The sequence below is a fragment of the Gymnoscopelus microlampas genome (assembly GCF_963454915.1).
Source record: "Gymnoscopelus microlampas genome assembly, chromosome: 11".
NCBI classification, from domain to species: Eukaryota; Metazoa; Chordata; class Actinopteri; order Myctophiformes; family Myctophidae; genus Gymnoscopelus; species Gymnoscopelus microlampas.
In genome coordinates, this window is record NC_139948.1 from 52,094,503 (window position 1) to 52,105,569 (window position 11,067).

The window sequence follows — 11,067 nt, forward strand, 5'->3', positions numbered from 1 at the left end:
GGGGGTCCCCACTTCAATTATGATTTTTTTGGGGGGTCCGCAGTTCAAATATGATTATTTTGGGGGGTCCCCAGTTCAAATATGATTATTTTGGGGGGTCCCCAGTTCAATTATGTTTTTTTTTGGGGGGTCCGCAGTTCAAATATGATTATTTTGGGGGGGTCCGCAGTTAAAATATGATTATATTGGGGGGTCCGCAGTTCAAATCTGATTATATTGGGGGGTCCGCAGTTCAAATATGATTATATTTGGGGGTCCCCAGTTCAATTATGATTTTTTGGGGGGGTCAGCAGTTCAAATATGATTATATTGGGGGGTCCGCAGTTCAAATATGATTATTTTGGGGGGTCCCCAGTTCAAATATGATTATTGGGGGGGTGCCCATTTCAAATATGATTATATTGCGAGGTCCCCAGTTCAAACATGATTATTTTTGGGGGGTCGCATGACAAAAAGGTTGAGAACCACTTTTTGTTTACTCTCTCTCTGCATTGCAATTGACAGAATAAACTATGCATTTTTAACGCAAAATAGAGCATAATTAATAGTAACTTCACTGTCAACAAAGGCAAAGCTGTTTATGTTATGTTTATGTTATGTTTATGTTATGTTTATTCAGCTTGATCACAGGTTTAAAAAGACAAATAACATTAAAACAATGAATTATTTTGCTGATTACAATATCAACATTTTTTTAAATGCATTTGCCTATCTAAAAATCTAATAACCTAAAACACAAATCTAAAATAATTTCAGAGTCTGCACATACATATAAAGCTGACATGTATATTCAAGGCAGTGTTATTTGTACTGTAGTCTATGGAACAATTCAACAACAAGGCAAGACAATGTGCTTTACACAAAACATCAAGCAGAGGAAACACAATAATAACATTATAAACAGACGTTAAGGATGCATCAAACAAGAGAAGTACAAATTAATAGGATAGGAATCCTATCCAATTAATTGTGTCATCACTATCCTGTCCTATCATAGGATAGTGCAGACACAATGCATTCACAGGTCTGTCTGTCTGTCTGTCTGTCTGTCTGTCTGTATGGACTGCATCTGCACCTCCATCCTCCTCCTCCTCCTCCTCCTCCTCCTCCTCTGTGATGATGCTGATTTCTCGGCTCTGTTGAACTCAGATGATTTCAGTTGATTGGTCCTTTTGGTTTCTGGTGCTCGGCTCTCATTGGACGATCGGTGTGTTCTGTTGGGCTGGAACCCCTCCTACTTCTCCCCACCGGCACAACACACGCACGCACACACACACACACACACACACGCACGCACTCACGCACGCACGCACACACGCACAGCCACAGACCACGCGCACGCGCGCGCGCACACACACACACACACACACACACACACACACACACACACACACACACACACACACACACACACACACATCCCTGCTCCATGACAGCTGTGTAGATCCAGCCCTATAGCCGCTGCTGCTGTTTACCTTCCGCTTTGCTCCACAGATAGGCTACCCGTCCTGGCTGCTTCTCCTGGGTTCTGATTAAACAGCTTCATCGTCGGTGGACAGATTCTGATCTGATCGGTAAGTTCTCTGATCATTATAGAGATACAATGTGTTGTGGATACATTATAGAGTCTAATGTATCCACATGTATCCACACTATGTATCTAATGTATGTGATGTATCCACACACACACGAACCCAAAAGGTGTGTGTGTGCTGTAGGCTAATACATACATAAACCTATAGCTTATTATGTTACTGTATGTATTGTATTGACGCACACACACACACTCGCGGTGTATATGGCCCATGATGGTGATATTCAGCAGATCATGATGCAAAATACTTTCACTTTGCATCAGCCTGGGATCAAGACTTGATGTGTTTATTTTCGTATCGTAGATACGAAAGGAAACACATACAGTGTCATGTGGGCCATGCAGTTTACATTAAACCTCACATTCAGTTATTTTATGCATAATTGTCCCAAAACTCTGAATAGTTGTTTTGCAGATTATTCAGATTTTCATCGCAATCGATGCCCCGTCCATCTACATGTGACACGTGTTATAATTCAGACACGCGTTGTATTGTTTAATGCGACCATTCATCTATTCTAAACTACTTTCAACATGATGGCATCCTTATTTTGGGAATGTCATTATAGAGGAGAACATGTTCAAACATTTTCTCTTTTCGCCCCTATATTATATAGCCCTGAAACATGACTGTCATATCATGACAGTCATGGCGATACTTGTTCTTGGATTTTGAAATGTCTCCATTTACAACCCGTACATCTACATAAACGTTCAAATTTCATATATAAAGTGCTGACCCCACGACCACGGATGTAACAAGTTAAAACGCCCTGGTCTAAGTACCTGTATCTTCCGTATTGTTCAACAAAAAGCATTTTAATCCGATTGGCGTTCATTTTCTCATACAGTTATAAATTGGATCAAAGTGCAGTACACCTCACAACCGATAGGGTCGCGTAGTCGAAAGCATATGGAGAACATTCTAAGAAAATGGCCACCGATTGGATTAAAATGCTTTTTTATTGAACAATATGGAAGATACGGGTACTTAGACCCAAGCGCTTTAACTTGTTACATCCGTGGCCGGGGGGGTCAGCGCTTTATATTTGAAATGTGAACGTCCATGTAGATGTACGGGTCGTAAATGTAGAAAGTTCAAAAACCAAGAACAAGTAGCGCCATGACGCTTGTGATAGACGAGCGTCATGTGAACCATGGCTATTTTCACCCCCAAACAAATACCTGGAAAAAAATAGTGGATCTGCAAGCTCTCAACGCGTCGCTTGGCGACGCGTTAAGAGCTTGCAGATCCACTATTTTAGAAGGGCTTATAAAGTGGTAACTTATTGTTTTGCCTCCCTATTTCTGTCTGAAATGTTGCCTCTGAAAACAAACAATACATTTATGATCTAAGTTTGCATCATCTGGAGACAGATGATGCAAACTTAGATCATATGCACGCGTGTCACTTCAGTTGCACCCGCGTGCGTGTTATTGTGCCCGTGCGTTGGTTCGTGTTTGATGTGTTATTAGCCTTTGGGGAGAGAAGGGGGGGGGATAGATAGATCTACAAGCTCATACATGATGAGCATAGATTGAACCCCCCTGTATAGTGTGATGGTGATGTAACTTGTAGATTGAAGAGGATGCATTATATATTTTTTTTTATAATAATAACATAATAGTTGTGTTCATGTAACCATAGGCTGCTGTTCTCTTTGTGTCATTTTAACATTTATTTGGCTATTCAAAAACAATAGCAGATCTACAAGCTCATAGCGCGTCACCGAGTGCCACCCTATGAGCTTGTAGATCTGCTATTTAAAAATAAATAAAAATGCAGTGGTGTTTATCATGTAACATGTAGGCTGCTGTTCTCTGTCTGAGGCATGATGACATGAGACCGGTTCTATCCAGTCGGAACCAGTTGATCATTGTGCCCAATATGTGGCTATACTGTCTGTCTGTCTGTCTGTCTGTCTGTCTGTCTGTATGTCTGTATCCTATTCTACTGCATCTGGATGGATGCTTCATTAAAAAAAAACAGCCTACTGTACATGTACTGTACGTACGCCAGGGAGACCCCCCCCACACACACACACAGAAGAGAAGATATTACGTAAAAAAATACAAAAAATATCAGATGTACAAGCTCGCAGCGTGGCACCAAGTGACGCACCGTGAGCTTGTAGATCTGCTATTTTTTTTATGTATTTCCAGACCACCAATAGCGTGTGTGTGTGTGTTTGTTTTATGGATGAAATGGTTATAAAAAAAATAATCTAAAAAAAACAAACGCATTTTGCTGGGGACCCCCTGGTACCCCCCACCCCTCCAAAGACCCCTTTGGGGGTCCCCGGACCCCCACTTTGAGAGCCAATGCTGTAGCCTGCTTCACTTGACACCTCCATGCATGTGCTCTTCCTGCTCAGATGGATTTGTTAATCTAGATGTTTCTTTGATCTGTAAAGTGGACTAAAAAAATATTTATTTAAACGCAAAGTCATGCAAAGTGTAGGGGTTGAAATGGGCGTGGCCTCGCCAGCATGCAGACACACACAGTGATATGTACGTTAAAGTGCTTATGATTGTGTTATAGAACATGCAGGTCTGGATGAAAGCAGTCTGGGGGGGGGTGGGGGGGGGGTGGAGGGGGGGGGGTTGATCTATATGCAAACTGATCCTCAGCATGAATTATTCATCGTCCGCTGAGTCTGCCTGTCATCGTCCTTGACACTAGAGCTGTAGCCTGGTAAACCCTCCCTCCGGAAATCTCATTTCCATTTGATTCCAGGAGTGAGTCTGGCATGAACGCCCATTGTGGGGGTTTCTAGCGGAATTACCAGCTAACCGAGCCTATCAGCGTCGTCGCTCATCGTTCTGTGATTGACAGCGACAGTTGGCCAATCAGGTGGCGAGTACGAGTGAGCCCGAATGGGACCGAGTGCAGCCGACAAAAATGGAACGATCCGCCATTGTTTCTGTGGCCAGTTACACTCAAACTTCTTTTTTGAGGCACGGAATTTACTTTTAAGATATCGTTTGGATAGAATTGAGTTGTTTGACTTCATATATGTAGTCAATTAATCATGACAGAGCCTATTTAAAAATAAAAATTCTGAGAACCGGGAGGGGCGGGCAGTGCCACGCATGTATCCCAATAAGGCAACCTATTTTGGGCATGGCCGTGTCAAAAGTCCCGTTGCGTCACATTAGTCTGGAGGTCTGCTGATTGGCTGGAGGGGAAAAACGATCATTGGCTGAAGGGGTTGTCAGTCAACGGTATTACTCCCGCCCAACTCCAGCCCACAGCCAATATTGCAGAATGGGCGATCAGGCCAGACTCACTCCTGAAATCAAATGGAAATGAGATTTCCGGAGGGAGGGTTTACCAGGCTACTAGAGCTGGGCTTCCTCACATGTATTACTGTAAATAGAGAGAAAGAAAGAAAGAAAGAAAGAAAGAGAGGAAGACAGAAGCAGTGGTGTAAAGTAACCAGTACATTTACTCAAGTACTGTACTTAAGTACAATTTTGAGGCACTTTCACTTTACTGGAGCATTTCCAATTGTCTATACTTTTACTTCTACTCCACTACATCTCAGAGGCAAATATTATACTTTTACTCCAGTACAATTATTTGAAAACTTTAGTTACTGGTTACTTTGCAGATATATAAAACATACATTAACCTCTTTAGCCCTATTTTATACCTAGGCTATTTGAAAATAGCGGTGCGACACGTTGTGAGCTTGCAAATCTGCTATTTTCCAACATTTTAGTACTTTTACTTTTGGTACTTCTAACTACATTTTGATACCAATACTTTTGTACTTTTACTCAAGTCAATTTTTAATTAGGGACTTTTTACTTGTAACAGAGTACTTCTGCAGTATTGATACTTTTACTTAAGTAAAACCATTTGTGTATTTCTTCCAACCACTGGACAGAAGAACCATAGAGTAACCGAAGTCCTGACGAAAAATCTATAGGAAGAGGAAGTGAGCATAACTACTGAATGAAGTCATCGTCAACAACGCCAGGAATAGAAATAGCTGGAGTTCATCCCAGGCTTGTGGATGTTACAGTTACAGTTACAGTTGTGTTGGGTTGGGGAGGGACTTGGCTCCTTAAATACCACATGTAGTAGTCGTGCATTCTCCAGTGTTTACACATGTAAGAAACCTGATGATTGAGCAGGGCTGGGTCATGTGACCTCACTGATTCAAAGCCGTAGAAGACGGACTAGATTTCACTTCTTTTTGGTTTATATTTCATTAATTCTTCCTCCTCTATTTCCATGCTAATGTGTGGAGGCTGTCAGTGAAGAGGTGAACACATGGCATGACGCATGACATCTGTCCACCTGTTAACCTGCTCATCAGAGTCACTACATCTGTTAACCTGCTCATCAGAGTCACTACATCTGTTAACCTGCTCATCAGAGTCACTACATCTGTTAACCTGCTCATCAGAGTCACTACATCTGTTAACCTGCTCATCAGAGTCACTACATCTGTTAACCTGCTCATCAGAGTCACTACATATGTTAACCTGCTCATCAGAGTCACTACATCTGTTAACCTGTGTTGCCAGATTTTGCGAGAGAAATAAGCAACCAGGTCTATGAAAACAAGCCCAAAAGAAGTGACTTAGGCCACATGAATGTTAAGTTATATCATGTTATGTTTATATATTTGATATGGACAGACATCACAATTACATTGTACGAAACCAGATGCATTGTTTACAGTGTATATAGCACGAGTGCTAATTTTCAACACCTGTCCACACACAGGAAGCTTTTCTAAAATAGAGTAACGCCAACCTAAAACCCAGGTACAGGTACAAAATATATGTGTTCTTGCTGATAGGTACAATACAGTCACCATTGTGTTGACTGTATTGCTGGTGTAGTTGCTCTGCCAGAGCTCTGACGCCTACCAACCAGTCCAGAACACAGAGGTGAAACACGATGATAAAGGATAATTCCTTTTAACAGGTCGTTCATGAAAGTCCTTGCGGTCTTGTTTCCAATGAGAACCTGTGAGCAATTAGGGGTTAAGAGTCTTGCTCAGGGACAAATTTCATTTCATCGACACATATGGGCAACACATCGAACCTAGGGCAACCAGGGCCTCTGGCTCCCTAGGCGGGCTCACTAACCACTGAGCTATGGCCGCCCCTAAATGATGTAAACATTTAGATTGTAATGCTGATGTTGCCCTGCACAGTCCTGTGGACCATGATGTCACACCAACATGTCACGGTTGTACCTGTATGAGTGTCTCACTCAATAAGACAGACAGACAGACAGACAGACAGACAGACCTTTATTCATCCTGCGGAAGCAATTCAGGTGCCAGAGATCATTGATTCTCTTGATTCTATGGAAAGTGCATCCATATATATATATACCGAACAAACCTTCAGTAGACACTAGTGTGGTACCTTCTATAGCAGTGGTTTTCAACCTTTTTCATATCAAGGTCCATTAATTATTGGGCATTTGAGCCACAGAACCACCGTTTGATGAGACTTAGCTTCTCAGCCCCAAGACTTAGAATAGTTTGTCATTGTTGGATAAGATTTTTTCCATAGTTCCATCCATGCTGTATTGATGTTGGTACCAATAGGAGAGATTAACAGGAAAACAACGACCAAAATAACAATTCTTCTACATTCTCTAATTGTGTAGACTTCTTGTAAATTAAGTAATGCAGATATTTAACAATAATTTAACTCTTGAGAGCGTAAAATGAAACCAAATGGACCCGTAAGGGTCCATTTGGTTTCATTTTACGCTCTCAAGAGTTAAAGATCTAATAAGGGTCCATTTGGTTACCAACTGGAAACCTCCTCAAGGACCACTGGTGGTCCCCGGACTACTGGTTGAGAACCACTGTTCTATAGAATCAAGAGAGTAAAGTGGTTCGCTCTGAGACAGTATTGTGTCAGTGGGAGGGGTCTGCGCTCGTGACACAAAACCGGTCCATGAGGCAACCTCTATCTCTGTAGTAGTTTAAGTTATGTTGGCCGGGGTGTGTGTGCGGTCATGAAGTAGTTAACATTTCAGTCCTGAGTTGAACCAGTTTCAGTGGAATGTGATTCTCTCCATACATACAGTACATTCCATTCCATAATGTTTACAGCAGTCGGTCGCGTTCGCCCCACTTTGCAACGGGTTCTATTTAGAGGAAGTGCTTACGTTACGGTAAGACGCGAACGAGGTCACTCGTCCTCCTTCCTGGAGACATTTGATAGTTATGGTTATGGATGGTTGGATGAGTCGGCTGATTTATGGACCAGTCCATCCATACACACATGGGGGGGGGTCCTGCTTCTGTACTGTTAGCTCTTGTTGGTACCAGGCACGTGCACACATAGACATGAAAGGGGGCTGGAGCCCCTCTGCCCTTTTACCCGTCGGTAAAAAAGTGCCCCCTCCAGACTAGAAAACAAATAAAAAATCACACCCAGTGTGAAGTGGGCGGTGTGTGGTCATCACAACATGACTCACTTTAAAAAAAGGATAAAAGACTTTTTTTAAAGTCCATACTGCTATTCATAGGGCTGCACATGTGTCATGTGTTTCGCTAGCCAATCACAGTCCTGAATTTGCAAAGTCAGCCAATCACATTACAGTTAGTGGTGATGACACTAGCTGTAATGTGATTGGCTGACTTTGCAAAAGTATCGATTTGCATTAACAATGGAAGGGTTAGGGGGTATACAAATCTTTTGGTCGGTGTCCAAAACTCACTTATAGGGGGCGGCTACACCGCCCCCAAAAAAGAAAATCTATTTCCCCCAAAAAAGAATTGTCAACTGCCCCTAGAGGCCTAACAGTAAGGCTGACGGAAATGTCTCAAAGTAAACTTTACTCAGGTATCGAGTTTGTCGCCGTCCGACCTTCCTAGTCCGTGTTATTGAAGAAAAACGGGCGACAATGGCCAAAACTCAATCGAAAATCGGCGATCAAAAAACGGCGAAAGAGGTCGTTTTCAAGATGTTTTGGCCATTATCTCTGGAATGGAAGGCCCATTCTGCTCAGTTCAAAGCTTGTTGGATGCGTAACTTTAAGGACTTTAAGGACATTAAGCGCGTAAGGACACATCTTTGGGTTATTTGGGTTTTCGGGCCTAAAAGTATGGTAATTGTTCGGTGCCCTTTTGGAATTTCAGCCCCTTGCCTCTCCATATCCCTCTGCACGTCCCTGGTTGGTACCATCATGATATGGTCTCTGTCAGTTGGAAACCAATATGTCCAACACTGTGACTTTTCAGGATTTAAATTCACACAGCGTTTCGAGCTTGTGGATCTGCTACTTTCAATACGTTTCTGTGACGCTGTAGTATGATCATAAGTAGGGCGTTAATATACGGAAGAACAAGTTAGAATATGGAGATAGGAGGTTTCTGCCTGACAGCAACGATATATCATGAGTCTCTACGAAAAACAGCCGATATACAGGCTCACAATGTGAGCTGGAATGAGGCGAGCTATTTCACAGTTTGAACAGGGTTGGTTGATTGGTTTGTATATACTGTAGGTCTACCTGGTTTGGTTTTAGGTGATAACTAAGGCCAGATGTTTGAGCCATGAAGCATGTTTAGTTTTCAGTGAGAAAGGATCACTGCTGAGTCACTAAGTTAAAGGCATGCAAACACTACTGAATATGAAGCCGGTGGTGTTGCTTAACGCGTTAAGACCGGGAATGAATCTATTAATAAAAAAATATATATATCAGTGGTTCTCAAACTTTTTTCATGTCAAGGACCACCCAAAATGATATGTATTTGTCTGCGGACCCCCCCATCTCAAAATATTTTGTTCCAGAGACCCCCCCCCATCTCAAAATATTTTGTTCCAGAGACCCCCCCCCAGAAGCAAATATTTGAGTTGAAAATGTATATATATTCAAAGATTTGCACACATTTTCACGATTTATTTAAAAAACAAAATAGCAGATCTACAAGCTCATAGCGCGGCACCGAGTGCCGCGCTATGAGCTTGTAGATCTGCTATTTTTGAATAGCCAAAGAAATCAAAAAAATGACACAGATGCGTTCCCGGTCTTAATGGGTTAAGACAAGAGATGTGTGAATACATTTACGCTGCGATACATGAACGTATAATGAAGTTATTGGAGCGCCGAATGAACAACAACGGTGGGATATTTACTCCAGGGCAGAGATTCACCAACGCACCGCATTCTAGGTCACATTCCTGACTCACTGACCCCCCCCACCGCTTTCCTGGAGTCTTGCTGGCCGACTGCCAACTGTGGATCTGTAGATTTAAAAAGGGAAGAAGAAAAGAAGAAGAATGTCCGTTTTAAAATATGCTCCCTAAAGTGTGTTTCGTCAGAAACAATGTTTTTTTTTTCACATGGACTACAGCTGCTGCAGCTGCTGCTTCCACTCTGCCTGTGTCATGGTCATTAAGATGGCTTGGATAAGTAGAACATTAGAATACTGCTCATTTCAACCAGCTTCCAAACCCTGACACGGCAGATATAGGCCGTGTGCGTCTGTGTGTGTGTGTGTGTGTGTGTGTCCGTGCGCGTGCGTGCGTGCGTGTGCACGTGTGCGTGCGAGAGAAGTGATGATAATTTGGCACTTTATTGAACCAATGTGCAATATTGTATTTTGACTGCCTGTGGCATGGGGGGAGGGTCACTGTGGACATTGATCTCATATGTTGTGGTACTGTGTGTGTGCGTGTGCGTGTGCGTGTGCGTGTGCGTGTGCGTGTGCGTGCGTGTGCGTGCGTGCGTGCGTGTGTGTGTGTGTGTGTGTGTGTGTGTGTGTGTGTGCATGCGTGCGTGCGTGTGTGGCGTGTTCACGTGTGCGTTAGCGTAGATCTGTGTGTAGGTGCTTGCGCACACATGCATATGTGTATGCATTTGAGTGAAAACGTGCATGAGCATGTGCATTTATTTTGTACGCGTTAGACTTTGTGCACGCGTGTGTGTGTGTGTGTGTGTGGGCGGGGGAAGGAATTTTACCTAATGGAGTCCCACATTTGTTTTCTTTAAAAGAAGTGATTGGGGCTATTTTCAGTCTGATATTCTGTTACTTAGGGGAAATGGGGGGTTTGTTTGGAAAGAAGCAGAGCTGGACGTCCACTGAGAGAGGAAAGACAATGAGAGATCATCAGGGGACGGCGGGGAGAAGACGAAAATGCTACATTTTGTGTCTTGTGTGTGTGCATGCGTGTGTATCTTCACGTAGTAGGATTGTTAGTGGTGCATGTGTATGTATGTAACGGTGTGTGTGTGTGCGTGCGCGTGCGCGTGCGCGTGCGCGTGTGCGTGTGCGTGTGTGTGTGTATATTAGGCCTGTCCCCGACTAAGGATTTCTATAGTGGAATCTGATTGGCCAAATGTTGCCTATAGTCGGCTAATAGTCGACTAATGCAACACAAAAAAAAAGATTTTTGAAAAACGAATTATTTAGTTTTTAGTTTTTGACATGATTCCACTGACAGATTGTCAGTCAAATCAGTCTGATTCCACTGCCAATCTG

General features: G+C 42.8%; 1 protein-coding gene across 1 annotated transcript in view; it reads left to right on the forward strand.

Moving 5' to 3' along the window:
• The first annotated feature begins 1,436 nt into the window (after nucleotides 1-1,436).
• Nucleotides 1,437-11,067, forward strand: part of abat (4-aminobutyrate aminotransferase) — an 81,976-nt gene continuing 72,345 nt past the window's right edge. The window contains exon 1 of the mRNA XM_084072484.1: nucleotides 1,437-1,574. The gene's annotated coding sequence lies outside the window, so the exon portion shown is untranslated. The remainder of the gene's footprint in view (nucleotides 1,575-11,067) is intronic.